This window comes from Heterocephalus glaber, unplaced genomic scaffold (assembly GCF_053883595.1).
Source record: "Heterocephalus glaber isolate CG9 unplaced genomic scaffold, H.glaber_assembly_v1.0 deba00001760, whole genome shotgun sequence".
NCBI classification, from domain to species: Eukaryota; Metazoa; Chordata; class Mammalia; order Rodentia; family Bathyergidae; genus Heterocephalus; species Heterocephalus glaber.
The window spans coordinates 5,335,917-5,358,687 of NW_028258457.1; the positions used below are offsets into that span (position 1 = coordinate 5,335,917).

A 22,771-nucleotide genomic window follows, 5' to 3' on the forward strand; every position below is an offset into this window, starting at 1 on the left:
CTGCGCACGATTGCGATTGCCCAGCGTCTCTGGGGTCGCAAGCCCGCAGCCCCGCACCCCGCGCCCTGGGCCCCGGAGTCTTGGGAAAGGCCGGTGCGGCTGGGGCTGCGCCCAGGCTGGCGACTCCCAGGGACCACGAAGGCAGGCGGGGGCTGAGTCCGGCTCTCGCCCTTCGCAGAGGTAGGGCCTGAAGCCTGGCTTGCGGCCTCTTCTTGGAGCCCCGGGGCTTCCGTCCCTGGGGTCCTCCAAAAAAGCTGCTGCAACTCCTGGGAGCTTAAAATCACCTAGGGTTCTGCTATTATTATTGTTGTTATTATTATTACTATTATTATGTTTAGTCCTGGGCGTTGAACTCAGGGCCTTCATGCTGAGCCACACCCTCAGCCTTTTTTACAGGTTTTTGTTGTTGTTTTTTTTTTGAAGCCGTGGATGGAACTGAGGACCTTGCGCTTGCGGGGCAGGCGGCAGAACCACTGAGCTAAATCCCGGGCCCTTTTACAGTATCTTTTGAGACACGGTCTCACTCAGTTGCCCAGGCTGGGCTCCAACTTGAGATCCTCCTGCCTCAGCTTCCAAGTGTCGGGATTACAAACGTGCGCCCCCATTCCTGGCTCTGATGTCCTTATGAAAAGATGAGTCAGGGCCAGGCATGGAGGTGCATGGCTGTAATCCTAGCACTCTGGGAGGCTGAGCCAGGCGGACTGAAGGTTAGAGCCCAGCCAGGGCAATTTAGCAATTTAGGAGGAAAGAGCCTGTCTCAAAATACAAAGTTAATTAAAAGGAGCGAGGATGAGACAGTGCAAGGCCCCTGGGTTCAATCTCCAGTACTACAAAAAAAATTACTATGTTACTTTTCCTTTAAAAATGTAGTCCCATTAAATTTTTGTTGTTGTATTTTGAGACAGGCTCTCCCTATGTAGTCCAGGCTGTCCTTGAACCTAATATATAGTCTAGGCTGGCCCTAAACTTGCAGTAATCCTCCTGCCTCAGCCTCCCAAGTGCTGGGATTACAGGTGAGCACCACCATGCCTAGCTTTTAAAAATATTATTTTACCATTTAATGGATTACATTAATATTCGGTGGGATTATACCTAGAACCTAGGGTAAACACAAGCAGTTTGGGGCACTCAGTAGCTTTTATTATTATATCTACATAGGATATACACTTTGATAGAATAGCTTTATTGAAATACATATCATGCAATTCACTTAAAGTATACAATGAAATGGCTTTTTTTTAGTTCCAGAACATTCCATCACCCCAGAAGGAAGCCCTATCCATCTCCATAGCAGTCACCCCATCTCCTTTCCAGCCCTGGCACCCCCAAGTCCACTTCCTGTCTCTGGAGTCACATGTCCTGGGCGTTTCCTGTCCGTGGAGCCCATGCTCTGTTCTCTGTGTCTGCCCGTCTCTCACTGAGCACGGCGTCCTCAGGGTCCTTCCACGCTGTGGCGAGTGTCTCGGCCTCATCCCTCTTCCTGGCTGAGTGATATTCCAGCGTGTGGATGGAAGGATGGATGTTGCTGTGTGTCTATCTGCCCATTGATGGACACTTGGGTTCTTTCCACTTACTCAGACTGATGCTGTCATGAACATTCCTCCTCATGTTGTCATTGCTCTTGGGCAGATTCCTGGGAGTGGAATTCCTAGTCCTAGGGCTACTCGCTGCTTAAGCCCTTGAAGAATTGTCAGGCCATTTTTCAATCAGCTGTATCATTTTCTGTCCCCACCAGCTCTAGTTTTGCCACATCCTGGCTGATGCTTTTTTATTTTCTGTTGCTTTGGTGATACCCATGCTGATATGTGTGAAGCAGTGTCTCCCATGGTTTCGATTTGCCTTTGCCCAGTGCCCCATGACACCAAGCAGCTTTTCCTCTGATTCTTAGCCATTTGTGTATCTTCTCTGGAGAAATGTCTTTTCATATCCTTTGCTCTTTTTCAAATCCTGGTGTTTGTCTCTTTATTGTTGAGTTATGAGACTTCTTCATATGGTCCAGAGCTACATTTGATTTGCAAATCCTTCCCCCGTTCTGTGGGGAATCTCTTTACTTTCTTGTGGTCATCCTTTGAAGCATAAAAGATTTCATTTTGATGAAATCTGATTTACCCATTTTTATCATGTTGCTTGTGCTTTTGGTGTCAGATCTAAGATTTTGCCTATATGTGGATTAAAAAAATTTTTTTTTGTATTATAGGTTTACAGGTAATAGCAAGGAAATCTATAAGGAGGCCCCAGTGGCCCCTCCACAAAGTGTCTTACACAACTATGGTACTAGTGCAAATCCAGGAGGCTGACTGGAACAGTGCATGGAATTCATCTGGATTTCACTGGTTTTACATGTGTGTGTGACTGTGACATTTTATGAAACATACAGCCTCAGGAATTTTTTTCTCAGAGTGTCAGTGGGTCCTGAAACCAAAAACTCAGAATCACCAGCACCAAATAATAATTTCAAGAATCTCCCTCATCTTGATTCTTCATCTACCTTTTGAGGCAAATGTAACCACTTGCTTCTTTTACAGATGAAAAGCCAGAAAACAGATTCAAAATCACTTTCCTAAGGTCCCACAGCCAGTGATGCATGGCAGTTGGGTTTGTGTGGGAACTGGAGCCTCCCACCTCTTTGCTGCTAGAAGGTGGTTCCTCCAATTTAGCCAATTTTGGAAGAGTCCACTGTACTGTCACCTGCAGAAGCAGATGGCTTGCAGGTAGAAGCCATGTGTTTGAAAATAGTGATAGAAATAGCATTACCCACTGGAGAGCTTTTCACTTAGCGTTTTTGAGATAGACTGAATGAAGGAATTGTGAGTTGCATCTCCCATCTCGCTGCAGGTGTGCACCCTGTGAGTGCCATCGCAGAATGGTAGGTAAACGAACGAACTGTAAGTTGCATCTCCCATCTCTCTCTGGGTGCACACCCTGTGAATAGAATTGCAGAATGCCAGGTAGAATTCTCCACTCTGTCCAAAAGCCTTCTTTGTGTTTTATTGTCATCCAGCTTTTGATGGTAGAGGTTATGGCATTGACACTCACACTGTGACACTCACCTTCAACCCTCCAGCCTCCGAAATGCAACGGGCACCTCCTGATTGCAGTTATCTCAATTTTCCCAAATTGAATCCTATCGAAAGTGCATTAAGAACATTCACAGAGAGGCCGGGGATTTAGCTCAGTGGTTTCGCCGCCTGCTGCGCAAGCACAAGGACCCAAGTTCGATCCCCAGTACCAAAAAAGAACATTCACAGCGAGGTTGGGGAAAACTGAAGATCCAAAAGATGGATCAGGAAGCTTGGCTTTGAGGAGAAGAGACTATTTTCAGTGTTATTGCTGTCATGACCACATTCCCACTCACTTACTGCTCATTTCTCTAAAGTTCTGCCCAAATGCTTCCAAAGTAATTAGGCATCTGGAGGCTGCAGATGGGAATTATTCCACCAGCCATAAAATGAGAAAAAGAACAGACTTTATTACTTGCACAATGCTTAGTGGGTCTTCTGCATCCAGTACTGGAGATGGACCCCAGGGCCTTTGCACTGAGCTACATCTGACCTTTTTTATTTGGAGATAGGGTTTTGCTAAATTGCCCAGGCTGGGCTCCAATTTGAGATCATCCTGCCTTGGCCTGGAAGGGTGCCGGGATGATAGGTGTGCTCCACCACACCCAGCCCTTTTCCCCAGTGGTGAGGGGAACTCTGTCTAGAGGATTGCTGCCCCCCAGAATCTAAGAACTGCAGGTGAGGCAGATCCTTGGATTGTATGGCAGGAAGTTTGTTTCTGTCCTTCTGGGCACTTGTGTGACATTTCCTGCGCCTCCAGACTGTCTCTGAGCTGTGATGTTACCAACCAAACCTGGGCACAGCGATCACTTGATGCCTTAGCAGAATTGCCCATTCGTCCTGGACTTTGGTAAGAGCTTGGGCCCAAGGCCCATCAGCAGAGCTCCCAGCTGTTCAGAAAGCCCTTAACCTGCTGTCCTTCCTGGGTGTGGGCAGCACACGCCTGTCATCCCAGCACTGTGGGAGGCTGAGACAGGAGGATTTCAAGTTCCAGCCCAGCCTGGGCAAATTATGACTTAGCAAGACCTTGTCTCAAAAAAAAAGGGCTGGGGATGGAGCTCAGTGTGAAGACCTGGGTTCCATCCACAGTAGCACAAGTAGTCTGCAACCCGCTGGATTTATTGTGCCTCATGTAGCCAGCTGGGAGGAGGAGGGGTCAGCCCTGTAGTCTTTCCTCCACCACGCTGGAAACCCGGCTCCTCCAGGAGGCAAACACCGGGGGTGGGGGGGGGCGGGTGTCTGCGGCAGGGACTTCGGAGGTCACGACCCAGCCCCGGGGGGCGCTCAGGTAGCACCAGGGGCGCCAGGCAGGGTCCCCAGGCTCGTGGCCAAGGACGCTCTCTACCAACTGCAGGAAGCACGGCCCCCCTCCCCGGTGACGGTGACGTCTGCCTTTCCCACCCAAGGCGCCCCCACCCCTGCTAGGTGACCTCATCGAGCCGCCGCCCAGGGGAACTATATGCTAGAAACGGAGCTTTCCAGTTTCTGGAGCTGCTTCCAAACACTATGCTTTTTTCTAGCTTGATGTGAGCTGGGAGTTACTCAATTTCTTAACCTTAAAAAATATTGCAGAAGTAACATTGGCTCACTGTAAGTCAGAATGGGCTCCAACTTTTTGTTTGTTTTTTTTGTTTTGTTTTTTGGTTTTTTGGGGACTGGAGATCAAACTCAGGTCCTTGCACTTGCGCAGCAGGCAGCGAAACCACTGAGCTAAATCCCCGGCCCTTTTTGTTTGTTTTGAGACAGAGTCTCGCTATGTAGCTCAGGCTGGCCTCAAACTCGTGATCCTCCTGCCTCAGCCTCCTGAATGCTGGCACTGCAGGTGTGGGCCACCACGACCGGCTTTCAGACATTTTTTTTTCCACATGATCATGTCCATTTTCAGCCTTCTTTTACAAACTGCTCATCAAAACTAAAATAATGATTGGAATGGATTTAGAGACATCAGATATCTGGTTCATTTGATAAAAGGTGCATGTGTAGCAATATTATATGTTTGTATGTCTCATAGGGCTTTTTTTTTTAAAAGGAGAAAAGGTTTATTTAGCTCACAGTTCGTAGAGGTTTTAGTCCATAATTGGCTGGCTCTGAGGCAGGGTGGCATTGCAGAGAACAGTACACAGCGGGCAGAGTGGCAAAGCAACCAAGTTTTTTAGGTTTTTGTTGTTGTTGTTGTTGTTATTTTTTGGTACCAGGGATCAAACTCAGGTCCTTGCACTTTCAAGGCAGGTGCAGTGCCATTGAGCTACATCCCCAGCCCCGTAGGGCTTTTGAATATTATATAAATGTTTATGTATCATAGAGTTTTTCATTTTATACAGTGCTGGCAATGGAACTCAGGGCCTCAGGTAGCAAATGCTCTACAACCCCAGCCCTTTTATATTTTATTTTGAGACCAGGTCTCACGAAGTTTCCCAGGCTGGGCTGGAACTTGTGATCCTCTTGCCTCAGCCTCCCCAGTGCTGAAAAGACAGGCGTGCTCTACCAGGCCCAGCCTATGGCATGTTATCTAAGGATTTAACATCCGTGGATTTTAGTATCTTTGGGGATCCCAGAAGCAATCCCCAGATACTGAGCAGGGACTGTACCACCTTGAATCTCATCACATGACTGCTTTGAGCACTGGAAATACATTTGCATGGGTTGGGGATTTAGCTCAGTGGCACTGTGCCTGCCTTGCAAACGAAAGGTCCTGAGTTCCCTCTCTGGTACAAAAAAAAAGAAAAGAAATACATTTGCAGATGGCAAGGAGATGCAATGATATGAATCGTGATTAAGAGCCAGAGCAAAAAAGAATGCAGCTGGGCATGGTGGTGCATGCCTGTCATCCCAGCACTCAGCAGGCTGAGGCAGGAAGATCACTGCAGGTTCGAGGCCAGCCTGGGGTACATATTGAGACCCTGTCTCAAAAAAATCCAAAAAGAAGGAAAGAAGGAAAGAAAAAAAAGAGAAAGTGGGTTGAGGGTGTAGCTCAGTGCAGAAGCCCAACTCCCACCCCCAGTACATACTGAAAAAAATAAATAAATCAAGCCTTTTAGGGCGAGCCCAGCAACTCCCTTACCGTGAGCTTGGGTGGTCTCTCCTGGCGCTCTGCGCTTGATCCTCTCAAGCTTTTAGTCTGTGCTGTTTTGTCCTGCGTGCATGTGTGTGTGTGTGTGTGTGTGTGTTTTTCCGCTGACGGGAGGAAAGGGTATTGGTTTTCTTGAGCCCTTCTTGCTTAGTTCGTCTGTCATATTGTAAGAAGCAGGAATTCTATGACAAAGAGAAAACTTTTTTAATTTATTTTTTATTTTTTGGTACCAGGGATCGAACTCAGGTCCTTGTGCTTGTGCAGCAGGCGGCGAAACCACTGTGCTAAATCCCCGGCCAAGAGAAAACTTTTTTAAAAATGTGATAGCCATACTTCTCTGCCGTTAATGGGTTTTTTTGTTTTTGTTCTTGTTTTTTTGACTGGGGATCCTGGGGATTGAACCCAGGGAGTGCTGAGCTACACCCTTACCCCTTTTTATTTTATTTATATTTTATTTTTTTGTACCGGGGATGGGACTTAGGACCTTGAACTTGTGAAGCAGGCAGCAGCACCACTGAGCTAAATTCCCCGGCCCCACCCCTTTTTATTTTTTATTTTATGACAGGTTCTCGCTAAGTTGCCCAGGCTGGGCTCAAACTTGGTGATCCTCCTGCCTCAGCCTCCTGAGTAGCTGGGATTACAGACATATGCTACTGTGTCCAATTTAAAATTTTTTAATTGTTTTGTTTTGTTTTAAATCAGCAGTTACCCTGCTTCATCCTTTTGTTTTGTTGGAGACAGGGTCTTGCTATGTAGTTCAGCTGGCCTTGAATTCACTCTAGCCTAGGCTGGCCTCACATTTGTGGTAATCCTCCTGCCTCAGCCTCTCAAGTGCTGGGATTACATATGTGCACCACCACACTTGGCTCATCCTTTGTAATGAGGGTACTCCTGTATATAGATATAGCAGAATTATTTAAAGGATACACTGCTAATATTTCTGTTTTTCCTGCATACATTAATAATATAACAAAAGCATTATTGTCTACATAACTTTATGAATGTGTCTCAAGAGTTCAGGGAGTAAATTCCTAAAAGATGAAATGCAGAGTCAAAGGGAAGTTTGCATTTGAATTTCTGTTAGTCATTGATGACCTTCCAAATTTACATCCCAGCACTGAGAGGCCGAGGCAGGAGGATGGCAGCAAGTTGAAGGCCAGCCTGAGCTACATAGTGAGTTCAAGCCCATCTGGAATACATAGTGAGACCCTGTCTCAAAAAAATAAAAACCAACAAAAAATACCCCCCCCCATTACAAATACTAGAGATACTAGAAAACCTTGAAAATACCAAAGGTCAGGCAAGGTTTGCCCTGAAGTTACCCAGCCTGTACTGGCTCTTGGAGATGCCTGTAGGCTACAACAGCCCTCTCAATCTGTAGGGTGCAGAGGTCAGAGCCTGCAAATGCCCTGCAGTGTCGCTGGCGTCTTACAGGAGGGGACACAGGGAACATGTCAGCAAATATCGCCTGCATGTAGGAGTATCCCTTACAAACCTCGTAAGAAACGCCAAGGAGGGTGATTAATTTTAGCCCCCACTGGTCAGTTCATGTGGCTCTGGCGTGTGGCCCGCTTGTCTACAGCTGAGCCTGCCCATGGAGGAGGTGTCTGTGAGGCTCTCAGGAGATGCTGAGTTGCTAGGTTACCAGGGAATCACGTGCTTGCAGTGTCCACGCTGGGAAAAAAATACGTATTGACATTTTTAAAGGAATAAGGAGAGTATTGGACCAGGATTCGCAACTCCTGGATTCTAGTAGCAGTTCTGCCATTTCCAGTGTGTATGTATGGATGGGTTGGTGGATGGATGGATGGATGGATGGGTGAGTTGGTGGATAGATAGAAATACAAACATAGATGTCAACTTCACTGAAATTTAATTCACATAACTTCTGTATCCTAATTTCCTCATGTATAAAATTTGGGGAAATGAGAAATTGGAATTTGAAAACTGGTCTCCCACTTTCCTTACTTGTTCTGTTTGAACCCAGGGCCTTTGCACTGAGCTCCATCCCTAGCCCTTTTTATTTTTAACTTTGAAACAGGTCTTCCTAAGTGGCCCAGACTGGGCTTGAACTTTTGATCCTCCTGCCTCAGCCACCTGAGTGATATTTTTTTTTTAAATGATGCTTTTAACAACTGATTCATTTGAAAAAAAATCCATTTGGATGAAGGGCTCCATCTCTTGATAATGTAACCTATGGTTTATTTTCAGATACAAGTTTTTTTTTTTTTTTGGAACCAGGGATCAAGCTCAGGACCTTGCCCTTACAAGGCAGGTGGCGGAACCACTGAGCTAAATCCCCGGCCCACCTATGGTTTATTTTCTAACACCTTGGTTGAGATAAAATTTATATACTCTAAAATTCACCCATTTTAAGTGTGTAGTTCAGTGGATTTTAGAACATTCAAGGGTTGTACAATCATCACCACTATCAATTTTAGAACATTCCCATCACCCCAAAAGCAAGCCCTGTCACATGAACAGTCCCCCATCTCCTTCCCAGCCCCAGCACCCCGAGTCCACTTCTTGTCTCTGGAGTCACCTGTCCTGGCCGTTTCCTGTCCACGGAGCCCACCCTGTGTCCTCTCTGTCTGGCGTCTCTCACTGACCATGGCGTCCTCAGGGACCCTCCATGCTGCACCATATATTTGGTGCAGTTTGTGGGGGGAAGGTGGGATTTTGAGGCAGGATCTCATTATGCAACCCAGGCTAGCCTTGAACTCACAGCAATCCTCCTGCCTCAGCCTCCCGAGTGCTGGGAAAACAGATATGCACCACCATGCCCGGCCTGGTACAGTTTTAAATGGCCATGCACGTGGTGCCACTTGTGGTATAGAGACCCCAGCAGCACTCAGTGTACTCCGTTGTCCTTCCTGTGCCCCTCACCTGGATGTGGAGAAGGGGAACAGATTCAAACAGGGAGGCTGAAGCTGTTCAGGGAGCCACACCAGAGGCTGGCAGGGAAAAGCAGCTGGTGCAGTATGTGGCGTGAACAACTGTCTTGGGGCTGAGTTCTCTGAGTGCTGAGACCAGGGCTGGTCATGGAGTTTGTAGTTCCCACAGCTCGGCCAAGCACAGATGCGTCAGCGGGCAACTCGGAGCGAAGGTCAGAGGAGGATGGAGAAGAAATATGGCCCAGACTTGAGAAGGTCGCCAGGGCTGGCGTTCAGCTGGGATCCTGTCCTTTTCCGAGCAGCCCTTTGACCACCCTGCCGGTGCTTTGCAGTTCTCCAGCTGTTGACTTTAGAAGAACAACAAAGCTCATGACATGCCTTGCAGGCCTGTTTACTACCTGTCCCTTTGCAGAGCCCAAAATTATCTTTGTTGTCTCATGTGGTCTCCAGGGGAGCCAGGAGGGTGGGCAGGGCAGGCAGTCCCAGTCCCAGCCCCTGTGACCCCGCCAGACTGAGGAACAGGGCTGCTGCCTGGAACCATGGTGGGGTTGCACAGGCAGCAGCCTGGCTTGGGCCTTTGCAAACAGAGAGGCGGGTCCCACTTCCTTCCCCATCTTTCCTGCTAGCAAGTGGGGACTTTTATTTCCACTACTAGGGATGGAACCCAGGGCCTTGCACATGCTAGGCAACCACTCACCACTGAGCCACGCTCCTAGCACTTTTTATTTTTTATTTAGAGACAGAGTCTCACTAAGTTGCCCAGGTTGGTCTCGAATTTGGGATCTTCCTGCCTCAGCCTTCCAAGTCACTGGGATTACAGGTGTGCACCATTGCACCTTGCTTTGTGTTTGTGCAGACATGTTTGGGGTTTTTTTTGGTACCGGGGATTGAACTCAGGTCCTTGCGCTTGTGCAGCAGGCAGCGAAACCACTGAGCTAAATCCCCAGCCCAGACATGGTATTATTGATAAGCATCTTGTCTTTTTGGGGGGGTACAGAGGATCGAACTCAGGACCTTGTAGTTGCGAGGCAGGTGCAGTACCACGGAGCTAAATCCCTGGCCCTAAGCATCCCGTCATCTGCTGTGTGGTGCGCTTGTAGTCATGGGCTGTGCTTCTGCTTGGAGCCTGGTTGGGAGAGTGCCCCTCCATTCCTGGGTCAGGGAGTACAGTCACCCCAAAGAGGTGGGGTTTTTGTCTGCATCGGTTGAGAGGACCGTGTGGGTTTTGTTTTTTATTCTGTTGATGTGTTTGTGTATTATGGTTTAGATTTAAAATGTGCAAGGGAGCCAGGGATTTAGCTCAGTGGTTCCAGCGCCTGCCTCGCAAGTATAAGGTCCTGAGTTCAATCTCTGGTACCAAAAAAATAATTTTTTTAAAAAATGTACAAGGAGGCATGGTGGTGCACACCTGTAATCCCAGCCCTTGGGAGGCTGAGACAGGAGGATCACTGGGAGTTTTAGGCCAGCCTGGGCTACATAGTATACATAGTAAGTTCAAGGCCAGGCTGGACTGCATAGGGAGATACTGCCTCAAAAAACCAAAACCAAAAAAATTATATAGAACTATAGACACACACACACGTTCACATATACCTGAGATACCTGGGGACATTTTGATAAGTTCTAAGCATTGAAGATTGCAACGATGTCAGTTTTTCCTGGTTGCTATAGACTAAATTCTTTTTAGTGGTGGGGATGGAATCCAGGGCCCCCTGTGTGCTGGGTAAGTGCTCACCATTGAGCCACACCCCTGCCCTCTGAATGTCTGCCCCTCACACCAATTCCTTGTTGAATTCCTGTCCCCCAACAGGGTAGTGTTTGGAGAGGGAGTCTCTGGAAGGCGCACTGGTCAGCTTTTCTTCACTGGGACCAAATCCCTGACATATACAACTTTAAAGAGGAAAGGTTGATTCTGGCTCATGATCTCTGAGGTGTCAGTCCATGGTCAGCAGCTGCAAGGCAGAAACATCGTGGCAGAAGGGTGTGGAGGAGTGGAGCTGCTCCCCCTCCGTCAGCCAGGAAGCAGAGGGATGGGAAGAGACACGTGGAGAAATGTCCCCTCCACAGGCCCAGGGACCCACGTCCTCCACCTGTGGCCAACTCCTGCCCCACTGAGCTAGGAACTTGTCATTGGATGAATCCTCTATGAGAATAGCACCTTCCAGTCCCGTCCCCTCCTGGGGGCCCTGCCTTGGAACACAGGAGGCTTTGGGAGCCTCTGTGTGATTAAGTTTGGATGAGTTCCTGAGACCAAAGCCCAGGGGGGATCGGTAACCTCAGAAGAAGAGACCAGAGCTCTCCAGGCCATGCAAAGATGCAGCATTAAGGTGGCCATCCAGTAGCCAGGCAGAGAGTCTTTGTTCCCCCCAGCCCTCCTGGAACCCTGGTCTCAGACTTCCAGCCTCCAGAACTGAAAGAAGTAAATGTCCAAGCTGGGTGAGGTGGCTCACGGCTGTCAGCCCAGCACTCTGAAAGGCCAAGGCAGGACAATTTCAAGTTCCAGCCCAGCCTGGGCAACTTAATGGGACCCTGTCTCAAAAAAGAAAAAAATTAAAAAGGACTGGGGATGGAACTCATTATAAAGGCCCTGGGTTCAACCTCCCAGTGCCAAAGGGAAAGGAAGGAAGGGTTTGTTGTCGATATGTGGATGAGTGGAACAGAGTAGAAGATGCAGAAACAGCCCCAGGCACATTCAGTCATCCGATCTTGGACAAAGCATACACTGGAGGAGAGGCAACCTCCTTCACAGATGGTGCTGGGAAACCTACACACATACAAAAGATGGACTCTAAACCCGCATCTCTCACCAGGCACCAAAATCAAACTGGATCAGAGACAGGAATATTAAAACAGAAACACTTAATATGCTGGAAGAAAAAAGTAGGTAAAATTCTCGAAGATACAGGCACAGGAAAGGACTTTCTAAACAGAACCCCGATTGCACAAGATATAGCATCAAGAATCTACAAACAGGATCACATCAAATTAAAAGGCTTCTGCCCCAGGGAGGGAAGCAAGAGGAAGCGACAACCTATTGAATGGGAACTGGCTACTTCTCTGCCAGAGGGCTAATATCTAGAATTTACAAAGAACTCAAAAAAATCAGACCTAACCAAATAAAAGACCCAATCAAAAAATAGGCAACTGAAATGAATAGACATTTCTCAGAAAAGGAAGTACAGTGGTCTATAAATAGAAGGAAAAAGGCCCAACATCGCTGGCCATTAGAGAGATGCAAATTAAAACAACACTGGGATTCCATCTACCCCAGAAAGAACGGCTATCATCTAGAAATACCAAGCGCTGGCGAGGCTACGGGAAAAAGGAGCCCTTCAACATTGCCGGTGGGAATGTAAACTTGCACAACCACTATGGAAATCAATGTGGAGAGGCCTCAAAAAACTAAAACTAGAAATTCCATTTGACCCAGCTATTCCCCTTCTAGGTATCTGTCCCAACGAGTTAGAGACATCATATCACAGCGATCCATGTAGCACAATTCATAATGCTAAACTTTGGAAGTGGTCCTTATGTCCTTCAACAGATGAATGGGTAAAGAATATATGGCAGAGGGGCTGGGATGTAGCTCAGTGGTTCCGCTGCCTGCCTCGCAAGCGGAAGGACCCAAGTTTGATCCCTGGTACCAAAATAACCCCAAGAATATATGGCATTTACCCACAATGGAGTACTACTCTGCCATAAAGAAAAATAAATTTGAGTCATTTGTAGGAAAATGGATGTACCTTGAGACCATAATGTTAAATAATCAGACACTCAAGTGTCAATATCACGTTATTTATCTTATATTAGAAATCCAAAGCATAAATAATATGTATATTTTTTGAGACAGGGTCTTGCTATTAGTTGAGGCTGGCCTTGAACTCACTATGTATCCCAGACTGGCCTCCAACTCATGGCAATCCTCCTGCCTCAGCCTCCTGAGTGCTGGGATTACAGGTGTGCACCACTATGTCTGGCAATTTTTTAAACACAGTAAAAGAGAGACAATAGGAAATAGGGGGTTCTTTTGCAAATGGCAAAGGGATCTGCATGACGGGAAAGGGAGGAAAGCAGAAGAGGAATCAAAAGAATTAAGATATTTTAAAAATCTCAAGGGACTGAGTGAAAGAAAAAAAAAGGAACAAATGTCAATTTTTAAAATTTTTTAAATTTTTATTTTTCTGGTACTAGGGATGGAACTCAGGACCTTGCTCCTGCAAGGCAGGCGTGGCACCACTGAGCTAAATCCCCAGCCCTAAATGTCTATTGGTTTGTTGGTTTTTTTTGGTACCGGAGATCGAACTGGGGACCTTGCGCTTTCGAGGCAGGCGCCGGAACCTCTGAGACAGCTATAGTTAATAGTTGTGGTATTAACTGTAATTATGCAACCTGTCACCCTTAAGGACACACCTGAGAACTCTCTAGGACTGCCTATCTGGCTTTTTTTTTTCAACTTCCTGTGAAGCTATAATTATTTCAGAATACAAAGTTTGTTGGTTTTTTTTCAAGCAGAAATTAAAAACCAAAAGTACCTTGGGGAGTTCAGGAGGACAGTGGCCCAAGTCAGCAGTGGCCCTGGGTGCTGGACCCTTCTGCCCTGAGGCCACACGCCGGCAAGCCTGTAACTCCGGAGCATTTCTGGTTGCTTCCAAGCAGCTGGGTGGCCCCACCTGTGACATTCGGGGACCTGGAGAGTCCTCCACCAGGAACCATACTGTCAATGTGAGGCCAGCAGGTGGGGTGAGTTTAGGGGGCCCTCTGCACCCCTTCCTGCTGAGCTACATGCCCACCCCTACCCCCTTTTTGAGACAGGTCTTGCGAAGTCTCTAAATTGTTCAGGCTGGGCTTGAACTTGCAATCCTCCTGCCTCAGCCTTCCAGACTGCTGGGATTGCAGTTGTGTGCTGCCATCTAGGCTACACCAGAACTTCCTGCTCCTATCTAACTGTAACATAGTCCCCTGATCAGTCTGTCGCTACCTCCTCTTCCCTTCTGTACTCCCTACCCATGGTAACTACTGTTCTACTCTCAGCTTCTGCAGGAGGTCAAATTTTTTATGTTCTCCATACTGGTAGGGGTGAGATCAGGCAGTATTTGTCTTTCTGTGCCTGGGTTATTTCACTCAACACAATGTCTGCCAGTTCCACCCATGTTATTGCAAGTGAGAGGGTTTCATTCTTTTTATGGCTGAATAGTACTCCACTGTGGCATCCCCTTTATCCATGCAGCCCCCGATGGACACTTAGGGGAAGGACCCAGCCCCACATCTTTGCACAGCATCCAGGGAAGGACTCTGTATTCATTATTTGGAAAAAATAAATCTGATCCCTGCTCCCAGCAGGCAGCAGAACACATCCTGAGGGCCCAGTGACCCTCAGTGACCAGAGGACCCGACTCCCAGGACTTTGTGCTTCCCACTCCAAGTATGGATGTCACTGCGGGCACTGGCCTAGGATCTCAGCAGGGCGGTGATCGCAGGGCTGCAGGGGCTCTCGGGGTCTATGGGTTCCCCTGACCCAGGGAGCTCCCAACTTGGGGGGGCTGGCTCTGCCCCCAGGGACCCTGGGTGGTGTCCGGGGACATCTGTGACAGTTGCGCAGGGGAGCTCCTGGCCTGGAGCGGGCAGAGGCCAGGCATGCTGCTCAGTGCTGCAATGCCCAAGACGCCCCTAGAGTTGGCCGGGCCCAGTCCCTGGTGCTGAGTGGGGAACCCCTGAGCAGGTGCTGGGCAGGGGCCATGGAGCCGTCACCCTCCCGGACCTGGGACGCCCTCCCTGCACCCCAGGCACCCACCAGGGCACGGGAGCCTGAGGCCCCAGCTCGCCCCTTCTCTCCTGGCAGCGACTACCAATGCGCCCCTTGAGGTCCCCGCTGTGCGGCCCCTCTGCCCCGGGTCTTGGTGGGGGCACCCGTGTTCCCCTCTCCGCTGTTCCCGGGCAGTGTCAGATCTGACGGCTTCGGGTGTAGGGTGCGGTGGTCTTTCCCAGGCCTGGCAGCCCTGCTTCTGCAGCTGGGATTCCCATCAGAGGTCACCGTGGAGGGGCCGTCTGTCTGTCTGCGGACTGAAGGCATGTGGGAGCCCTGATTTTCCAGGCAGAGTCAGGACGTGGGGAGGTTAGGAGAGGTCAAGTGTCAGGAGAAACACCGTCTCCAGCTGGAGATCGTTTGGTGTGAGTAGAGATTCTTGTTGGGTGGGGGTTTTTGTTTTTGTTTTGAGACAGGGTCTTATGCAGTTCAGGCTGGCCTTGAACTCACTATGTAGCCAGGCTGGCCTCGAACTTGCAGCAATGCTCCTGCCTCAGCCATCAGAGTGCTTGGATCTCAGGTCTGCACCACCACGCCAGGGTTCCAAGTGGATTCTAAACTGGCTCTCAGGAAGTGTCTCCCACCTGTCTTCACCCCAAGACATGGGGCCACAGGAAAGCCTTGTGATCTGGTGCCCCCAGGGACCCTGGGAGGGTCTGGGGACATTAGTGAGTGTCACAACTGAAGATTCGAGACTATCTCGAAATAAAAAATAAAAAGGCCTGGACGTGTCACTCAGTGCAGAGGCCCTGGGTTCCATCCCCAGGACACGAAAGGAGAAAAGGTGAGGAGGTGGGGGGGGGGGGGAGTTGTGTTCTCTCCTATTTGAGAAAGACATCAAGGCGCCCGTGAGCATAGCTGTCTGACAACTCTCTCCCCACCAGCCCAGACTCCTGCCGGCCACCCTCCCACATTTATGGGCTGCTGAGCAGATGGGAAATTCATCAGGCCCCTGAGCACCGCCCGGAGTGTGGGAATGAGGCACCAACAGAGGCCTCACAGCCGGGATGGTGCCGCCCTGTGCCCGGTCTCTCGCAGGGCTGGGAGCCCCCACGCCTGGCCAACCCCAGCTCCACCCCCGATAAAGGGCACGGAAGGTCAGGTTTTGAGAAAATCAAAAGAAAGTTTATATAAAGCTTCTGTTTATAAATGTAATACGGGCACCTTGTTGTAAAGTATTCAGACACTGGGCGCTGTGGTACACACCTGTGATCCCAGACATTCAGGAGGCTGAGGCAGGAGGATCACAGGTCTGAGGTCAGCCTGAACGGTGAGTGAGACCTGTCTCAGAGTAGAGTAGTAAAAAAGGCCGGGGTGTCAGCCAGTGTGGAGATAACCATGCTACCATGTCTCCTGGCTATCCTCCTCTCTTTTCCGTATTGTTTCAAAATTATCAGAAAGATTAAAAAATACAGTAGACCTTCAAGTTACAACTGGGCTGATATACGAACAACATGGGTTACAAACGGACTTTTAGTTTTAATTTCCAAACAAAGTCTTGAGTTACATCTTGAATGCTGGCCACTTATGCTTCCAGATGGCCTCAGATATAGCTTAAACCCTTACAGAGTTCTGGAAGAAATATTACAACATCCTTTCCTGTGTGGGGTTAATTGAGAAATCCTGGGCCAATGTCTCTCTAAGGACACTGAGATCTGCCTGGAAGAAAGTGTGGCCTAAAATTATACAGGAGAGAGACTTTGAAGGCAACTGACCAACTTGAATTACAACCAGCCTTTGGGAATGAATTGAGTTTGTAAGTCAAGGGTCCACTGTAGCAGAAGGAGAACCACATACTTTCTGCTCAAATGTGCCACGGTTTATAATTCTTCCATTTTCTTTAGTCTCTGTCTCTGTCTGTCTGTCTTTCTGTCATTTGATTATTTGATATATGCATACAAACATGTATGGTTGTGTGTGTGTATGTGTATGTTTCTCTCTGATATATGATGGTCCAACATACTGATTTTTCTACCTTACAATGCTAAAGGTCTAGGCATTTAGTAGAAATGTATTTTGAAACCAGGTGTGGTGGCACATGCTTGTAATCCCAGCACTTGGGAGGCTGAGGCAGGAGGATCTCTATAAGTTCTGGGCTACACAATGAGTTCAAGGCCAGACCTTGTTTCATAAAAACAAAAACAAAACAGGAAGCTGACTTTGCTGCCATACTATTGACTGAGTACAGGGCTCATTCACATCCAGGTGCCCAGCGTGGCCTGGGCCACACCCTGGCCCCACAGGCATTTCCACTCCGTGCCTTCCCATGGCTCCTAGGCCTTCCCTCTTCCTCAGCCACTGGGAACTGGCCGCATCTTACAGGTGACAACTTCGACATCAATCCACAAAGCTATGCCACCTTCAGGGGAGCCTGCACCTTATGCCACGTCAGGGTTCAGTCCTGATCCTGCAGCTCTGTGAAGCTGAGGGACCCAGCCCAAGTTGGGGGGCTTGTGTGTGGCTGATCCTTCTCTGTCCTGACCTCGGGGAAGGATGAGGAATGACTGGTGAGCTGCAGGGGCCCATGCATCCCTTCTCTCCAAGGAGGGGCAGTGAGAAAGCAACACCTGCCAATGTCTGGGGCTGGGCATCGGCCCCTCAGCTGCCATGCAGGTCTCCGAATCCACTCTGCTCGTCTGGGATGAGCCTGTGCTGAGTGGGGTCTGGGATCCGAAGTGGAGTGCAGGGGACAGGGTGAAGGCTGCCTGGGCTGGAGGCCTGGGAGGGCCAGGAAGGCCCCCTCAGCCTCTGGAGGGCACTTGGCCCCCACAGACCCTGTTCTCAGACTCCTGGGCTCTCGAATGAGAGGGAGCGAATGTGTGCAGTTTTAAGGGCCACCCCATCCCCTTTGTGGCACTTGGTGGTAACGGCCCCAGGGCACTCAGAATTCCCAGGTGGGACAATCACGCCTGTCATTTGCATGCTGACCAGAAAGGCACCTGCCTTCGGGAACACAGACCCCCCACCTGCTTGCCACCTGCTCCCTGTAGCATCCCCGCCCAGCTGCGGTTTGAGCCCCTGAGTCCCCAGGAGGGTGACGGGTGGTGGCCTGTGGCCGTCCCCACTGCCCCCGCCCCCTTACTGTAAACACTTGCAGACTGAAGCAGGCGGAACCCGCCTGTGCGCCGGCCCCAGCACGTCCCTGCACTGCCCTGTGACCTCCACCGTGCACCTGCCACCCCTTACCCTGAGAGGGCTCTGGCTGGTGCCAAGCGTGCATCCATCACCCAGCTGCCACCTCGGTCCCCTGAGCCAGGGACACAGTGACACCATGGGGGCCAGCCTGGCTGGCGGGGCTGACATCTCCAAGCAGGAAGCACCTCAGGCCTGGCCTCAGTGGACAGGAGCCGAATCCACTGGCACGGGCTCAAGTGGAGCAGGGACATGGGGACCCTCCAGGGCCAGCTGAGGGGAGTGATTTGCATTCCTGGGATATTTTTCCCTCGAACCGTTGCTCCTCCTCCTGGCCATTTCCTGGCTTCTCCCTGCTCAGACCGCTGGCCTGGCAGAGGGCCAGGCCTGTGGTTTTCCATGCAGGAGGTCAGGCTGGGATTGCAATCCTCCCAGCCCTGAAGCCCAGAGCCATGGGTTCGAGGCCCCACTCTGCAGCCTCCCAGCCGTGTGGCCCTGAAATCCTTCAACATGGAGTTTCCCCACCAGACACATGTGGGGCTGTGATTCTCAGCTGAGGAGCTCCTGTCCCGGGGTGGGCAGAGGCCACCGCTCAGCACCTGCAGTTCCCAGGTCGCCCCACAGAGGAGTCAGGGGCACAGAGAGCTTTCCCACGCAGGCCGGGTTATGACAGAGCTGTGGCCATCGACCATGAGCAGCCTCAGGCATGCACGGCTCACAGGTCCCCTTGGCCCTTCTGACTAGCAATTCACCACACAGGGAGGGATTCAGCCAAATAGGAAAACGTAGCGGGCGTGGTGGTGCACACCATCATCCCAGCACTCTAGGAGGCTGGGGCAGGAGGATCAAGAGTTCAAGCCCAACCCGGGCAACTCAGGGACTTAGTGAGACACTGTCTCAAAATTAAAAGTAAAAACAACCTTGTGACACACCCAGAATGACATGTGATCAGGTATGGAGCACCTCCCTCCAGCCACAGCAGCTGTGTCCCCTGACCAATACCACCTCTGGTCATGCCCCAGTGGCATAGCTGTCCAGAACCTAGAAGGGCCAGAGCAGGATCAGAGCCCAGCCCAAGGTCAAAATGGGGCCAGGGTGGCAGCAACGTCCCAGGCAGGAGATGGGTATTAGGGGACCTCTCCAGAGGGGTTGCGCAAAGACAGTGTGCCCAGCTGGCGTTAATTAGGGACCTGGGCGTGGCTTGGACCCACGCAGTATCCTGCAGCCTGGTGTCTGCTTTCCCCGCCTCTTCCATCCAGCCACCTTTTTGTTTGTTTAAAACAGGATCTTGCTGTGAGCTTCATGTTGGCCTCAAACGAATGGTGATCCTCCTGCTTCAGCCTCCCAAGTGCTGGAATTACCAACTGGGTCACATTTTAGAAGATCCTGAGTTAGCAGATGTTTGGTGAAACTCTGCTTGCTGGCCTTGAAGAAGTCAGGGCTACATCCTCTTTGCAGGGACCTGAGAGTGTCCCCAGCCGACAGCCAGCCAGGACACAGGGACCCCGGTCCCACAACCCCAGGGAAGTGACAGGTCTCACAGGCCCATGGGAGGAGTGGGTCCTGGGTGAAACCAGAGTAAGAAATGACCCGCTGCCTGGTGGCCTCTCCGCCCAGCCCTCTAGGTGGTCCTTGCCCCCACCCTGCTGATGAAATTCCAAGATTTAGCCAAGCTCTAGGGCAGGAGGGGGTCCCAGTGACGGAATGCAGAGGGAGAGAACTACGGCCAAATCCCGGCCTGCTCTCCAGATGTGTGAGGCCCGCTGCCCGCCCCTCAGCCGCCCTGTCTGCCCTGGGCTCAGCTCATGAGCCCTGGAGGGAGCATCCCAGTGGACTCCCAGAGCCCCGTGCAGCCCTGGGGAGGGCTCGGCTGGGATCAGGGCCTGCTGGTTGTTGTCACTGCCTGGGCTGCTTGCCGGCACGTCACAGTTGCCGGTCGTCACCATCACCAGAGGCCTCCTGGCTGCCACCACCATGAGCTGGGAAATTCGGTCTCAGGGTCCCATGGCCCCATGACCTTGGCTGCAGGAGCTGGTGTGTGGGGGACGTGTATCTACGTGTCTGCATGTGCACCACTCGGTAGCCGGCTGCTCCTGTCTCTGCCACGGCCTAACAGCTTTCCAGATGGGTCCCAGAGGATGGTCTCAAGGGACAGTTGAAAACAAAGACTCCAGCCACCATTTCTTCCCTGGGTGGAACTAGGGCCTTTGCATGGCGCTACAGCCCCAGCCCTATTTATTTTTTGAGACAAGGTTTTGCTAAGCTGCTGAGCTTCCCCGGCTTGGCTGGAACTTGAGATCCTTCTGCCTCAGCCTCCTGGAGTGCTGGGATGACAGACACGCAGCATGGCTCCGGGCTAAAAAAATTAAATTTTTTTTTTAAAAGGTTAGAAAAGAGAGAATAGAAAGTCTCAGCTGCAGGCTCCAGGCTCCTGCTGTTCCTCCTAGGGACATGTGTATACCATTGGCAGTGCTGTCAGGAGTAATGGCAGGGTGATCAGGGCCGGGTACTGCAGAGCCACCCCTCCCCCAGCAGTGGAAAAGGACGCCCAAACCAGGCTCCCCTCTGAGAATGATGCAGCCTCCGGACACTTTCAGCTCCTCAAAGCGGCAGAACCTGGAGCTGCAGCCCCTCACAACAGCTGTTCTCCAACACCCGTGTCCATCACATTACACTGTGCCCTTCTGGTCCCTTCCACCCTGCATTTGTACTGTTGCACAAGGCAAGTGGGTGTAAATGGTCCACATTTAGATCATTCTCAGCAGATGACACAGAGAGACTTGTCGAGGGACAGGCAGCTGTGAGGAAATAGGACCCAGAAGGGACCCTGAGTTTTGTGGTCACACCTCTCATTGCCCCCTCCCCCACTCGAGTCCCCTGTTAGAGCAGACAGTGATGGAAGAGGGGCCTTGGTGCTGTGACTACATGACATCCGGTAATAAAGGAACCAGCTTCCTTTTGACCAGCATAATCCTGCCCAGAATGTCACATGTGAGGATGAACAGCACCTCATGCATTATCACTACTGCATAATATTCCTCCAAGAGATAAATGTTCCAACTTTGGTGGAACTGTGTTGGAGCAACTTTCTAAAACTAATTGCTTTGGCCAAACTACTAACCGGCAGGAGTTATACCAGGGTTTTTGGGGGGGGGGGTTTGGGTACTAGGGATGGAACTCGGGTCCTTGTGCCTTCGAGGCAGGCAGAGGAACCACTGAGCTAAATTCCTGGCTGGAGTTATACCAGTTTAAAACCCTACCAGCAGCCAGGTGTGGAGGTCCAAGCCTGTAATCCAGCACTTGAAGGCTGAAAGAGCCCAAGTTCAAGGCTAGCCTGGGCAATTTAGCAACTTAGGGAGACTGTCTCAAAAATTAATGAATTAACGGGCTGGGGATTTATCTCAGTGGCGCCTGCTTTGAAAGCACAAGGTCCTGAGTTCAATCCCCGGTACCAAAAAAAAAAACATTAATGAATTAAAATGAACAGAAGAGAGGCTCCACATGACCAGAGATCACCCTCATTCTGCTGACTCCCCTCTTATTGTCCCCCCGCCCAGCTCCACACCCAAATACCACCTGAGTTTCTTCCAGTGTGTGTTCTGTGATGTCACTGTGCCATCTGCAGGGGTGGGGGAGCCATGTTGGACCAGGCGAGAGCAGGCAGGCAGGGATGTTCCAGCCACGCTGAACAGCCCATGCTAAGAGCTAAGCGCTTCCAAGAAGTGACCTTGGAACCCTAAGCAGGCATGGAGGTGTGACCCACTTTGAGGGACCACGGGCTGTGGCTGGGGACACGTGTGGCTGTCACACTGGGGCCCGGACGGGTGGAGGCCGGGGACGATGCTCAGCCCCTGCAGTGCCCAGGACGCCCCGAAGAGAAAGCCCTGCCCCAGTGACCTCAGTGCCCAGAGCAAGACCCTGGTTCCCTCAGTGTTGACATCCACAGAGCTGCCTGTCCACAGCCAGCAGGGACGCCCGGCCTCTGCCTGACCCCTTACCAAGCCTTTACCACTCCAGGTCTTGATGGGAGGGCTGTAAAACGCCACCAGGGGCGGCTCCTAGCGGGATTTAAAAATACAACCTGCTCACGCAGGTGCAAGGGCCAGAGTTCGATCCCCGGTACCAAAAAAAAAACAAAAACACCCTGCTCTTTGTTCCTCCCTCCCAGCCCTGCCAGGGCGAAGGGCAACAAAAGCAGAAGTGGCCTCGAGGTGCCAGCTCTCTGGGAGGTGGCGGGCAGCACCCAAGGGACCTTTCTCTGACAAAGTCTCGAGCCTCACTTCTCAGAAAGACCGGGGCCCAGTGGGCAGGTTGCTAGGAAATCAGGGCATTGGGGGGCCTCACCCGTCCTCCTGCTTACACACACACTTGCACACCTGTGTGTCCCCACCATCCTGCACACACCCAAGTAAACGGGGCTTCTGGAATTTTTCTCCTTTTCCTTTAAAGGTGAGCAGTCGGGCGTGCAGCGGGGATCCTAGCAGGAGGCCTCTGCTGCCCTCCGGTCTTTGTCTGAAACCAGATGTAGTGGCACACACTGATCGTCACAGCACTCTGGAGGCTGAGGCAGGAGGATCACCATGTTCGATCCCAGAGACCCTGTCTCAAAAAACAAAAAGGGCTGGGGTGTAGCTCAGTGGTAGAGCACCCCCAGGTTTGATCCCCAGTGAGGGTGTATCTGTAAAGTACAAGGTACAGGCAGGAAATTCACATCACAATGAGATGTCCTGGATGAGACCCTGGGTCAGCAAACACATGCTAGTGACATTCAGAGGAAGTGGCAGCTTCTCTTTTGGGGGAAGAACTGAAGGTA

The 22,771-nt window shown here is 50.7% G+C and overlaps 1 protein-coding gene across 6 annotated transcripts in view; it reads left to right on the plus strand.

Annotated features, from left to right (window-relative positions):
* The window catches only part of Gng7 (G protein subunit gamma 7), a 110,454-nt gene that overhangs the window by 56,484 nt on the left and 31,199 nt on the right, over positions 1–22,771 (plus strand). Inside the window, exon 1 of one of the 6 annotated variants that reach the window (XM_013065964.3) lies at positions 1–180. The exons of the other annotated variants lie outside the window; for them this stretch is intronic. The gene's annotated coding sequence lies outside the window, so the exon portion shown is untranslated. The remainder of the gene's footprint in view (positions 181–22,771) is intronic. 6 annotated transcript variants of the gene reach the window in all.